Source organism: Parambassis ranga, chromosome 10, assembly GCF_900634625.1.
Source record: "Parambassis ranga chromosome 10, fParRan2.1, whole genome shotgun sequence".
NCBI lineage: Eukaryota > Metazoa > Chordata > Actinopteri > Ambassidae > Parambassis > Parambassis ranga.
Window position 1 is genome coordinate 18,436,038 of NC_041031.1, and position 15,364 is coordinate 18,451,401.

Consider the following 15,364-nt stretch of genomic DNA (forward strand, 5'->3'; position numbering starts at 1 on the left):
ACAACATTAAGATGGAGAGGGTGGGGGGTGGGGAGTGTGGGGGGTTGGCTCCCATTTAATTTCCCATCCTCTGCCACAGAGATACTGTTCAGCAGCAAATGGTGTCGTAGGGTTAATGTTGATTTAATAAGCAATTAAGCTTCTGCCTCACAATACATGAGTGAAGAAAATAATAAAAGATTAAAATCAGATTCTATTGCACTTAAACCAGATGAGATGAGGAAAGGTAGTGGCACCAGGAGTTTATTTGTTCACTGCATTGCCTGAAGTCAGGCAGCTGGTTAATTGGCTCAGCTTTACTCCTAAGTACTAAGTGCACTGTTGATGTCAGTATGGATCGCTATAAACCTACATGTGAGCGCTGACAAATCAGAAGCACTTAACAAGGGCAGTAAATGGCAATTCGTGAGTGCACCTTCATGGTAGAAACTAGGGAAGTTAGAGAACAACTACTTTAAAGCATGATACAGTACAAGCAGAGCAGAATCACAGGCAGGAAAACATGAAGCTCTGCAGCCTGTTTACATCATAAGAAGAGACACCGTCTGCAAAAAAAGATCATGCCCAGCTCATGGATTATGCATTGTTTTTTTTCTCTATTTATTAACAATGCAAGCAATGCATCAATTACAGGACCGAGCAGGAGCAGCAGAGGAGATTCATTTATTATCGATAGACAGGTTCTAACAACGCATGTCAGAGACAGCTACTCTTCACCAGCACCCCAGGAGATTCCACATGTATGCTACTAGCTGCTTCACCTGGCCCACTGCATCACTTATCCTGATAGCTGTCAATAGACACAGGGGAGTCACACAAAATCCTGCATGCAACACTACATGCAGTATATTTATTCCAACACAAGTCCTTGACATGAGCTACTGGGTGTTTTTTTTCTGACCAGGTAAAAAAAAGAACATGAATACAGCTCTACTGTGTAAAAAAACCTGCTGTCTGAAACCATTAGCCACACAGCAGGAAAGCCTTCTGTAATTAAAGTGTATAAGCAAGAACCATTTGAATATAAATTGTTAATTCTACATGATGCAGAGAACAATTATATCATAAAAACACAACACAGCTTTTATTCTCTAGTTCATCTGTGTGTCTACAAATTGATGATAACCATGTGCTCATAGACTTCGGCAAATAAAACTCTGCTGAAAGTGCAGATCGAGCGCAACAGGTCACCAAGGCTGGAGACTTCTGGTCAAACATTAGAGAGTAGCTATTCAATTAGGTACTCAGGAAAACCACATGCTTTACAAAGCACAAGTCTAAGGTCCCCACAAACAGCTCTCCTTTCAATGCAGGGCCAAACACACAGCAGATAAATCACACAAGATCAGATGACTTACCTGTCTCTCTCAATACTTTGACCTTGCTGCTAACAGCTTCTTCTACGGCAGCAAATGTGTAGCAACATGCTAACTGTCCTCTTAAGAAACGGTAGCATCCGTCCTACTTCTTAAACCTAAGCTTTCACTAAACTGCTAAACAAGCGTTGCTAGAAATGGAGAGTGTCACGGTTTAAGCCAAAACAGGAACAAATGTGCACTAACCCATCAGCTAATCCAACATGCTTTGTATCTTATTACGCTGCTCCTTAGAAATGAGGAGATTTTTTTTTTCCATGCAGCACATTGAGAGAGAATCAATTTGTCCGTGAGCACCAAAGAGAGGGGGTGGGGGGTGGAGGGGGGGAGTGGTATTATGGGGGTAAGGGTTGAGTGTTGCACTTTGGATATCGGGTGTCTCTGTACTTTTCTAGGGAGATGGCAATGCCACTGTGTGGGGCCTGTGTGCAAATTAAATGGAGAGACAGAAAAATGCATTATTGATCAGGGTGATGCCAAAGTGTCTCGCTCACAGCACGGGATCAGGTTTAGGTACAGGGTAATTAATCCACAGGCCTGAATAAAAGCAGAGGAACTGATCTGCACCCCCCCCCCACCCCCTCTTCCCTCATCCTTCCCTCCCTCCCTCCCTCCCTCTCCTCCTTTCTGTGTTCAAATGTCGACTTCGTTCGGTGCTGAGGAAAATAGGTCGCTAGCTTGTAGGCACAACCGGTGCAGGGCACCACTGGGATAGCTAGAGCACACCGAAATGAACACATGCTGTTTCCTACACATAACACCCACAGACACACACACACACAGATAGAAAGGAGGGCGAGAGACAGACACAGAGACAGAGAGCACCTGTGCTGTTTTTTCTTTTCAGCCGAGCAGAGCAGAGCAGAGCAGGTGTCAGATTGTGTCTCTGTGTATCGTGTACTGTAATTACACACTGCAGTATGTTAATGCTGTTATCAAATACATTCGTATATACAGGGAATGTCTTTAAATGTAAGATAACGCCATTTTACTTCACTATTTGTTAAATAAACATGTGTTTGTTCTCAGATGTTTTAACCTGCTATGATCGATGTTTTTCACATCATTCATTCACACAACCTTGGACTAACTCTGATGCTCAGTGAAGGTATAATGTTACCACGTTTCAGATCAGTGTTTTGATATAAATATGAGCAACCTTCATGTTTTTTCTTCTCACTGCATTAGCTGAAACCTGCCTTCAGGAAAACAGCTCAGGATTGAAGTTTGAGGACACATTCTTAAACAGGAAACACACGACAGGTTGATCATCAACTGTGTCAAGTACACTGATCATCATTGACTCCTGACACATCATGTGGTTTTGACTTGTTTTAGGAAGTCCTTAAACATGCTGGTATTATTAATAAATCATTAATCTTCCAGGGGAAAGGATTACAATTCAAACATCCAGACATGCCACAGTGTATGAGCTACCGAAACATTCTGTAAATAAAAATTAATCTCCACCACTACTGTTATTTTCTATTTAAGCATGGGCTGACCTGGTTAATACAAAATGGAGCTACAAAGAGAGTAAACAGGAACACAACCTTAAACCTTAATATGTATTAATATTTCTTGAACCAGCAGTTTCATAGTTGTGTTTTGATCGTCTGATTTTCATTTTTTAAAAGATACATAGACAATGTTATGATGCACATGTTCTGTCAATAATTGCCCTTTTCTCTGGTTAGCTTGTTTGTTTATCTTGAAGCTATATGATACTGCGCCTCAGCTGTGCTACACTGCCCTGCAGCCGGCAATTTTTAAGAAATATTTCTGAAACAAGCTGCACACAAGCAGCATGTAGCCACAGGCAGGAAGTAGAAGTCATGTACTCTACTGACACAATGAACAAATTTTCATACTTGTATAAGGTTCTGAAATTCTTCATGTTCTATGTTAGGTCCTCCAGATGATTGATAATCCAGTATAAAGACACTCAAAATCATACAAAGAGCCTTACCTTTAATTTAAAAAAATGGCTACACATTCCAGCCAGCAGCATGAAAACGCAATTCATCAGCCAGACAAGAACACAAGACATACAAGAAAGTAGTGCTGGTTAAAAGGGAAATTTCTAAACACATGTCGTGTGCAGCCTGTTTAATGAGTGCTGTTGTTAAAGAAGAAAGATGTACAGGTCTAAATACTACAAACATCCCTCCATATGAGCTAACACAATTTTACTCCACACTGTCCCCAAGCAGGTAGACTGAGCTGTAGTCAATCTTTTTTGCAATTCAGTGAACATAAAAAGATTTAGTTGTGCTTTGTCATTTGTTTTGTTTTTTTAAAGTCTATTTTTATAGTCTATGGTATTTATACCAGCTGCCAAAGTTGGCCATTTAAATTCCGCATTTGTCAGCAAGTTTTAGCATCAACAGATAAAAATAGATCAACCTGTGTCATCGGCCAAGACATATCATCATTAAAGTAATTGGTAGTGTTTTATTAGAAGGTTCAACACTCCCTGAACATCTGCTGTGATAATGGCCTCACTTATAAAAGTGGTAAAAAACTTAATTATTCCTTCTTTATCTGCAGTATATCTGAGCTGCAGATTGGAATACCTATTGTTGCCCTGATTTGCTGCTTTAATTATTCGGAGGTAAAACGAACTGAAACAAATACATTTCCTGTCAGGTAGGAGCACTTGCACTTTCTGTGGACTTAAATAGCAACACTGAGTGATGCCTGTGATGCATGATTCTCAATGCTTTGGTTAAGGCCCTTCTAAATACAGCGCCACTTTATAATTGAACACAAAGGTTATGCTTTGATAGAATACATTTGCAAATGATTATCTGTATGTGTTCTGATACAGAGAACCAATGCAGATGGGAGAATCCAGGGGTTATAATATGCTCAAGAGAATTTCCATTACTTCGCTTGTTCCACCATCCACCTATTACTACAATATGTGTGGGCTGCTGCTTTGTGTCTTCACATGCTCATCACCCACCATCCTGCATCTCAGCCAAGCACGTTGTCGTATTTTAAGTTTCTAGTACCTTTAAAAAGACAGGCACTTTCTTGTGTATTACAGTCATAGTCATGCACGACATTTCTTTGTTGAGCTAATGAGTCCTATTAACATAATCTCTCTCAAGCCTCCACTCTTTACACTCAGAGAGTGTAGTGAGAGAGTGAGTGAGAGACAAACACACATCACTCTAAACCATCCACCTTAGATAGGATACCACCTACATTTTTTTCCAGGACAACTGATCCATCCATCTTTCAGTGTGTCACCCAATTAAAGCTTTTTACCCATGATGAAATGAACCAATTAAGCAGTGCACTTCTGCTTGGGCGGAGATCCATCTCTTAATGGGTGAGATTCGCACACAAGAACGCTATGTCCGTATCGCCTCTCCACCTCATTATCATGCAGCTATTAGCCATCACTCACATCAACTAGGGCTCACACACACACTTACACCAAGCCAGTTGGTGTTCATCCATGTGCTTTGGTGAATCATAATGCACCCAACACTTGAGTAACTGGAATACAACAGGAAATGCTGTTCCACTGGAAAAGTGCATGGCAGGAGTAGAAATGATCTGGGTTCAAGAGCATAAAAGCTTGACCCTTGAATCAGGGAAGTATGAACATAAAAAGGAGCAGCAGCATTGGATCTGTTTTTTTTCTCTCTCCAGACAATCTGTGCTGGAAGGGTTATTTCTGAAATGTATTCCACCACAGATTACAGGACACCATTGTTTTTATGCATTTTTAACTCATCTTGTGGAGAAAATGCACCTCTTAGTGACAGCCTGCAATTGAATAAATGCATGTGTTTACAGTGGAGACTATTGGACAACAGGGCCACTCCCAGAGGCTGGAAACCGGCTGGAAGCCAGATGGTGGTGATATCTATACTACAAATTACTGGAAGCAATTAGTTTGATGCACTTATACTTACACCAAAATATGAGCAGCCTTGTTTTGTTTGCTCTGGTTAAATTCAGTAACCTAATACATGTATGGTGCAATGTATGGGTCATATTTCTACTAGCTTCTTCCTCTTCCTGCTTTCTATTTTATTTTCTATTTTATTTTTTTATTTTTTTATTTTTGTTATACTTTAATAATGCCAGCAAGTAGCACCACACACCAGTGAGTGCACTGGAGGCAATGTGGGTAAAGTGCCTTGCCCAAGGACACACAACAATGACTAGGGAGGAGTTGGGATCGAACCACCAACCTTTATTCTTGGACAACCCTGCTCTACCACTGAGCCACTGCTGCCCTAATCCACACTATAAATATAAAAATATATAAATTCAGTAATCTCAAAACGTAAAGCAATACTGAGGATATCCTTGACTCATAATTGAACATGAGACTTGATTGCAGTGTTCTACAGGGGCAGAAAATGAATGGGTGAAAGGCAATATTGCAGCACCTCTGAATGTCAATAATTTGGCACACAGATAACTTCAGTTCAATCAGCTTTGCCGATGCACATGAATAGAAAATGACTTCTGTCATAAGCTCAACTCATTATTTTGTTCTGAGAAACAGAGTGGGACACTTTATGCCCCCACCCTCTCATTCTTCCTGATTCACACTTCACTTCACTGATTTCTACCTCTGCTACTGATCACTCGGAAAAAAAAAGAACTCCCTATCCACTACACGTTAAAATGAGAGAATGAAAAGCAACTTTTCCTCATTTGCCCGTCATTGTTCTTGATCAGTATTCCTGTGAACATGAATGCCTTTTCATATCTGCTGTCACAAAACTTGTTACGGTTTTATCTTTACGCTTCATGGGCCTCCTTCTTTGTAATAGTATAAATGAAGGGCTTTCAGATCATTGTGCTTAAGCGTTATAGAGGCAGATTTCCATTCCAGTCCATTTAAAAATGAGTGTCTCTAAACGACAACATTGCCTCATAACTGAAATCACATAACATCTAAAAAAAGATTCCTTCACATCTCCATTTACTTTCATTATTCATTGTTTAAAAGATGCACGTTGCAAAACTGCAAGTGTTTACATTTGTTTGCTCACTGCCTTGACCGCAGAAGACTACATTATCTATAATTTGCAGAGTAAGCATGATCGACCCAATAAATATTTTATCACGGTCTTAAGATTCATGATGTGCCGCACACGATTCCGCAAAAGGAAGAAGAAATTGTATAGTAAGTAGTATCTACAGAATGTGTTGCATCCCACTGACAAGGGTCACAAATAATGTATGATGCATATCTATCATAATATTGCAGCAAACATGGTGCTGCTGTTAACTCTCATTTGGTGTAGGGAAAGCCTTTACCAAGTGTAAAAAAACATAAAGAAATAAATCTGGCGACTATCATCCTCTATCTTACACCGTCTTCATCTCTTTGTGGTGTGAAAATAGCCCTCTTGCTTTCCCTCTGTGCAGTGGGAGGCTGCATGGATGAGATTAGCAGACCCCTGCTCCCGGCATCTTGTGTCTGACCCCCTGGAGTTTACATCCAAGGGGGGTCGCTGCTACTGTAGCCTCTGACAAAGCAGAAGAAAGACATGATAGGAGACAAGGCTACCTGAGAACAGATTGCTCTGTCCATTCCTCTTTTGATTCGGCACCATAAAAACCACATCTTGATAGGTGTGGTGCCTGTGCAAAAATAGATACATTTGTACTCTAGACTTAGCCTCATTCATAACGTTCTGCAAAATGTTTAAAAGAAGCACTTTGTTCCCCTGAGATAAAGCTTTTTCTTTCTTTCCACAGGATGCATACAGCTTTGAGGACTCTTTTGTGAAGGCTTCTTTCCCTTCCCACAAAATCAACGGTCACATGCCTTTTTATTTTCCCACCAGATGGCAGGTTGGAGGCAGACACTTTACCCCAGGGTACAAGGTGACGTGCTTATAAATCCATCAAGCTTATTTAAGTGTTAATGGCCAAAGGATCACTTAATTTGTCTCTGATGAGGACGTTGTACAAGTGTTCCCAATATATCAACCAAGAGCTGCAGGCTGAGGTCACAAAATAATGCATCTAAGAACTATACAATTTTCTTTTTATTATTTAAGCCACCGGTCATTTTTTAAAACATTAAACACAAGAGGCCTGAGAGAACAAATGTCCTTCTCTGGACACAGCAATGCCTGGTCCTCATCAGAGACACTGCTTACTATTTGTCATGGTTCTAAGACACCAACTTGTAGTACTGACTAATCACTTACTGCTTAATCTATCCCACCTTCCGACAGGTGCAGCTACAATAAAGCAATCAATGTCACTCACTTTTAATATTGCAGATGATCAGTTTATTGTATTTGTCATTGTAGGGTGTAAGCCGTCATCACTTTTAATAGTATCTTTGTTCCTGCTGATATAGAAGAATATGAGACAGTGGTTTGACCTTTGTAAGAACACCCACCGACGTCTGAGTGGATTTCTATTAAGAACCAAAACTATGCACTGCAAATAGAATGAGGATTCTCACAGTTATGTGTGAATCTCACTTCGAAACAACAAGGGTGATGGCAAACTGCATACATCCACGTCTATGTGAGCATAACACAAAGTTATCACAGAACATATCAATGCAAATTCAGTGTCACGTCTGTCATTACGGTGTCAACCAGGCGAGCAAGCGATTGACAAAAATGCCTTTGTAGGACCTCTGACCTCAATACGAGGTGCATGAGAAGGAGAATGGGAGAAATATTGCATAATGTCACTTCTACATTCATGACATATGCATTACTGCCATGAACGAACACATTGACTATTCATACATTGAAAATAGGAGGTTGACCTTGAAACGATCACTGACCTAGTCACCCATTTTAAAATCTATTCCTCCTTTCACCGATCACTTTGACATTTCACATAAAAAAATGGTGCATGCAAATATATAATATGTCAGAGGCTACGACAAAAAAAAAAAGAAGCAATTTTGCTCCAGTTTACGGATTAAAAAGGTATGTTTTTTTTTTTCCCCTCACACATCAGTCACACCACAAAACAGGGTAATTAAATTAACTTCATTCCTCCTTTAAAGATATAAATGCATGCTTTCCACCAGAGTCAGAAGCAGCACACCTGGAGCCGGTCACAAGTCAGTCTTTCCCTCAAGGACATTTTCACAAGCTATGGCTTTATTTCTGACCAAACCTATGACATTCCAATTAGCAATGTTTTTCCTAAGCAACCAGACATACATACCCACTGCTCTTTTGTGATTAATCAAAAATATTCGACACATATAGGTTATTTATTATCTTCCACATCAATGGGCAGGAAAAGTTTCTAACACCCCGGAAGGGGAGAGATTTAGATTTCAAGGATTCAGAAGTTCCCAGAGGTGCAGTCAAAAAGGCCATCAGAGATTTGAATGAATATATGATGTGGTATAGTATCTGGAAACAAACACACTCATGCTTTGGCACTATCGCCCGGTTTTGCCATCACAATAGCTATTGTGTGAGGCAAACAAAGATGCATACACATTAGCACGTATCTTGGTGTGGCTTTGAATGGGGGACGAAGCGTCTGCTGCACAAACAGGCGCCAGTGCATCTGGGCACTAACACCTGGATACGAATCTGTTGAAATTAGGCAGCAACATTAAATGTTTTCACCTGAATTAACATAAAGTGATCCATTTAGTGGATTTAGTGTGTTTTTTTTTGTTTTTTTTTGGCTGGAGGTTGACTTGAGCGTTGAGACTGGTGCAGAAACAAAAGTAGCATATGGTCTTTGATGGATGGATGTTACCATTGAAAGAACCACAAAAACAAGCGTGGTGTTACCTGGGTTTATGTATTTCAAAACTAACACATTTTTACTGTGTTGTGCTTCTACTAACATCTCACTGTAAATGTATTTAAAAAGAAAATCAAGTAAGGCTTTCAAAATAAAAGCCTTCTAGCACATGAATAGACAGATTCCCTTCGTTTGTATTTATTGTGAAATACTGGCACATCACATCCACCAACACCTAAATGAATAAATCACTGTTTCACTAGACGCCTTTAACTCTTTTGATTCAACACATGTACATTATAATTCTGTCACCAATTCCAACGTGTGGCATTAAGTGATTACTGAAATAACATTTCTTCTGCATCACTTGGTCCTCGAACATATCAATAAGCCGAGCGTACGGTCGATTGAATACGGCACACCACTTTAATTTTGTGTTGCCTTATAATCACCGCTACAGGGACATTTATTCAAATAAGTATTTTAATTAGTTGAGAGTTTCAATCATCAGTATTTTTCAGCAAAGCACCACGAAGGTAAGATTACTACAAACTGCGTCAACATGCTCACCTTGAGAAGCTTTAGTCCATTTTTTTTGGTGCAACATTTAAAATTCATGAATGTTTTTCAGTGTGCAAGAAGAAGAAAAAATACTTTTGGATTTCTCCCATGATTTCATCCATACTTGCCTCACCTTCGTCTGGAAGCTCAGTTCCACTAACAGTGTTCACTAAACTGGTCTTCAGAGCAAGAAGAAGAAAAATTGACGTCTTCAAGCAATTATCTGCTCAAATAATATGCAAACTACTTGTTTGTATGTTAATTGCACTGTCAGGTGGTGTTTGTTAATGCTCACATGATACATTACATTATGAGGTATCTGTGGCTCTCCTGTGCCTCTTGGAGGAATTCATGCTCTCTTGTAAATGATGGATGTGATTGACTACAAACTGCCTCCATTTCTATTTAATGGTTTGTAATCAGAGACGTCGAGCTGCAACTTCAACATCCGCCAACCGTTGAGGAAGTGCCTCACCTGTTGCATATCTCTGTAATTACTTAAATACATTTAATGATTACAAATGAATAGTGACACAAAGCATTCCTGTTAATTGTCTGTAGAAGTGGAACCATTATAGGGTCCTTCTTCTTGCTTCTGCTTTTTAAAAGTGGCTTCACTGTGAGGAATGGACATTCTTTATGTATTTATATAGACCTCCAATTTCTAATTTGGCAAAGCAAAAAGGAGACTGGTGGCTGGGTATTGCCGGTTCACACACTATGACAAAGGGCTTGTTATGGATGTGCTCACTGCTTGTTTTTCTTTGAGGTGAGGGCACTAGCCTTGATTGTTCCAGACCTCCTGTGTGGCACCACATGACGTCTCTTTTACAGAGTTCTAGAAAGAAAAAAAAACTATCTGTGCTGAAACTATCCCTGCTGAAACAATAAACTGCAAAGTGGTTTAGCTCGAGCATGGCTCCCCTGGCACACAATCATCAGACTGACATTGGAAATAGCAAATAAACCATTACAATTATTTTCCATTTTAAACAAATGGAAACCATTTGATCCTAAATTAGTGCAGATATCTACAGCCCACCTGGTGCTGGGGGAAAAAAAACCCACATTATGATGCTTTTAAATTTGTTCATGCACTAAAAAAGTGTAATTTTTAATGCACCAGTTAATTTTAGAGTCCAAATATAATGTGTTGATTTGAAGTACAGTCATTTCCACATGAAATAACAGAAGCATGGGGATTCATTGAATACTTCAAACACCCATTAATCCAGATGTTTCTGTTGTAATGCTGTTGAACATGAAGTGACATGCTCAATTAAATAATAGTCGTGGAAGTATGCGTTCTCTTATTATTAGGTGCGGAGTGGCACAATTGACCCTTTTATCATGCAGTAGTATTATCAGTGCAAAAAAAAAAAGACAATTGACAAAGCAATTACATGTGAGTCAAGTCTGTTAGAGGAGCAGTACTTCCACAGAAAGGTGTTTTGACTTCAGAAAGACATTCTGACATGACAAAAAACAAGATTGTAGGGGGTCGCAGTAATAGGCAAATACAATTTCCGATGAACAAGAACAGAGAACTTTTTCAGTGCCATTATTTATTTAGCAAAACTGAAGCCACCCCCCCCCCTCTCTTTATCCCCTGCTAACCCTTTAAAACAAGCTGTACTTGTTCATTCTTCTTCTAATTGTGCTGTCAAGGACATTAACATTGAACATGCTCAGTGAGGCCTCTCTTTTTCTTTTTTTTGCATTTCTCTGAGCATTGCACCGTGGGGTGAATTTGCTGGAACATCCCCTCCTGGGAAGATTGACGACTGCCTTAAATGCTCTGCACTGCTGCAGATCTCCAAATTATATTTTTAACAACACTTTCAAAACTGATGTGCAGCAACATTTACTTCTCCAACTCCATTGCTAACGTCTTCCCCCCCTTTGGACTGTGTTAACACACACCTGAATGCTCCAGAGCATCAAACAAACAAAACAGTAAGGGGCTAATTAGTATTGCTAAAATGTTTTTGTCTTGTTGGCTTCATTTTTGCCAAATAAAACAAAAAACGACACAGTCAAAAAAGTTACCATATACATTCCTTCTTTGAAGTTGTATTTGACAAAAAAAATGACCAAAAATCATCAGATGATTTTTTTTGTTCAGTTTTACACTTAAAAAAACATAGCATTTAAATAAAGGATACTAACTATTGAACATGACTGTTGTATATAATAACCTATAATTTTATGTATAATGAACACAGCAGGGGAATTTAGCATTTTAAATGTGGCTAAAACAACTGGAATCTGCTCCAAATGACCGATCAATCACTAGTTAGATATAGAGATCTCTGAATTTTCTACACCATAAACCCTGTATGGTGGTGGACTTGATGTCCACAATGTTTTTCTTCTGATGCACTACTTTCCCTGAATTTGGATTTCAAATCAAACCTCAGTTATGCGGACATACAGCTTCACATGAAAAAAAAAGTGAATCAAAGGGATCCATCAATGACCCCAATTTTCCAGGGATCCTTCATAATTCAGTTTGATGTGAACACATTTTCTCGTCTTTCACGGCAGGCCCCACTGATTTGCCACAGAATCACAGTCAGTGCTAATGAGAAGTGGAAGACTGAAAACTCCTTCAAAGTCCCCGCCACACAATATAAACTCCAGTTTTTGCTGTTTCTTCATGCTAATTTGCTGTTAAATGTGTTTTGCATGCAAAAAAATAAATAAATAAGATAGCAACTTTCAAAAACTTCTGAAGTTAAATGAAGGTCTGCTTCATAAATGTTTTATGAGCTCCATGCAGAGGTTAGCGACAGGGGTTGTGCAATATTTGGCTAAGCTGCCAACATATGGATGGACTGTTTCTGCCTTTGTTATTTACTGTATGAATTAACTCATGAATCATTCACAGAGCATCTATGAAGAAACAGGACCAACATAATAAATAAATAACACTATGGCAGCCCTGTGGGTAGGGGCTATTGAGTAAATTGTGCTCTTTTCTTTCTTTCTTTTTTTTACAAAATCATGAAACTGCTGGGCTATGCTACCTTCAACCCTCAAGACAGACACACACACACTCATGCATGCTCTCTCTCTCTCTCTCTCTCTCTCTCTCTGTCTCGATGCATTCTGCCAAAAGTGAGTTGGATGCTAAAGGTGTGCAGGAACGATCATTACGATCTAAGCGCGTTCTGCCTACAATACCATGGCAACAGAAGGCAAATGTGACCATGAGATGTGTTCCAGTAGCTGGCAAACCCAACCGCACAGCCCTTCAAGGACCTGGAGTAAACAGACACATTTGCCCAATGGAGTGAAGCTGATAGGTGTTCCATGTTCAGGGTTTATCACTCATTCCAATGCACTTTCATATTTCCCCCCCCCCCTCTTTTTGGCAACTCAATGTCAGTATGGGTGACAGACTATTCAGAACAGAGCTAAAAACTCCTATCTGATAAAATGAAGTCAGAACGTTCTCTGACAGTTAGTCACTGCTAAAACCATCAGGAGATATTTTTATCTGATCATGAGTGTATACATTATTTTAGCAGGACTGAGGCCTCCATGAGTGAATGTTCCTTAATGACTGACACATAAAGGTTATTAAAATTCGTATCTATTCAAGACAGCTTAATTGGACTTCTTGAAATAACTCTATCTAGCAAGAGTATGAAGTAGTGATGAAAAACTCAACTCAAACTAATGATGTGATGTAAATTGCTACATATACACCCTTTTGAAGTGAAGACAAACTTGCCTTACTGAAGGTGAGGTTTAATTTGATTGACAGGTGAGGGTCATCTATCTACCTATTTGCCCAGGTCTCATCCTCCTGCCTTAGCTTGTCTCTCTGTTCCTAACTAATCCAAATACAAGAAAAGGTGTAGTCCAATGCTGCCAAGATGGCGATAGCTGAGGTGGCCACACTAAAGCTGGGCATACGCACAGCGGTACTTTGGTTTCAAAATTCATGGCAAGCTCATGGCATCAGGGGTGACTTGAACCACAGACTCCTGAGTGAAAGGCTGCGGTGCTGCATGGACTTTTGGGCTATATCAGCCCCATAACTGGATTAAACTGATAATATATCTGTTTGTGTGACACAATGTCATAGGTTTTGTGGGCATACATGTAACCCTGTGTCATATCTGGTGGATGTTTTAATGACCACATTTTTTTCCTGTGGTGTTTGATTTTAATTTTTCTGCATTAAGGGGATTGACAGCAAATTATGAGAAGTTGATATTTAACTGAGCATGTTGCTGTTATGTGGGAGGACAAGCAGGACCTTCTTTAACATCACCACAAATCATCTTAATACAAATAAAATACATTAACACGTGAAGGCTGCTGACTCCAAATGATACACTGCTCATTGCACTCAGTTATTAAAGACCTTGAACTAATGACAAGATAATGTATTTCAATGCTGCTGAAGGTCTGAATTTCACATCCATCAAAATTTAATGAGATTTTGCCAAACCCTTGTTGCTTGTCTTCCTTGTATGAATTCTATGATGAGTTGTTTTGACGTGCACCATCATACTGCATGATAGAAATGTCAAGCCGCGATCTTAACAGGGACATGATGACATGACTATCAGGGAACACTGACTTGATATTTTACACATCAGAATAGGCAAAGAACACATACTTAAATCAGTAAAAAAAATAATTGGAAATAGCTTTGTTTGCATTCTCTTAAATATCCCCTGGAGAAAATAAAATGCATTAGAATTATGTGATTAAATCACGCTTAATCTATAATGTAATGTATAAAGTCCATGTATCAGAATTTGATTAATTCCACTTGATGACTTTTCAAAAAGGTGAGGTAAACTTGGCCGTCCTCCCCCAGGTAGAGCTCTCTGCTGACTCCCTATTGCCATCTAAATCGCTTTTGCTGAAGGGCAGCAAGGTTAAGCAGGTTCAACAGAGCAAATAAATAATGAATTCAATAAGGGTAATTAAGAACGCACATCAGATGAGTAGCATATGACCTCAAGATCCCACACAAGGCCCAACCTCTGCACAAGATTAATAAAAAGAAAAAGTTCATGACTATACAAGCTCCACTTTTCAAAGGTTATAAAACCTTCCACTCACTAATAATAATCCCTAATTATTAAACACTGTGGCAAGACAGCTATTTATCACTATTAGTCTTTTGTGTCAAATGAGCATTCCAATTTCTCGTTGTTGACACTTTCACTGCTGTACAGCCCCATTGGAAAAGGCTTAATAGTCATCCCAAGGGTTTCTGTGTATTGATTCACTTGATAAAGCATGCTACTATGCAGGCAACATATTAAAGTGCACCAAAAAGTAACCTAATCTCTAAATAACAATGCCTAAAGCATAATGGCCGATGCAAATGACTGAATCCAATTCATCAAGGCTCTGGCGGCTTTACTTGGTTAATTGATCCCCAAGCATCTACAGATTTTTTTTTATTATTTTAAACTTATTTGCTTTTTAAATATTAAAAAAATACAACATTCAATCATGTGAGATATGTATGGGTTTATATCATATTAATCACATCACATCCTATACTATGTGCTTGTTATACAACATAGTTATCAATAAACTCCTGAGTTATGATGAAAACTGGCTGGTTTTATTAGGCTTGGCAGTCTAATTTATTTACTTTTTCTTAATTTTTTGACACTTGACATGTAAGGCTTCAAAACAGCCTGAAAGCAGAGAAATACTACAGG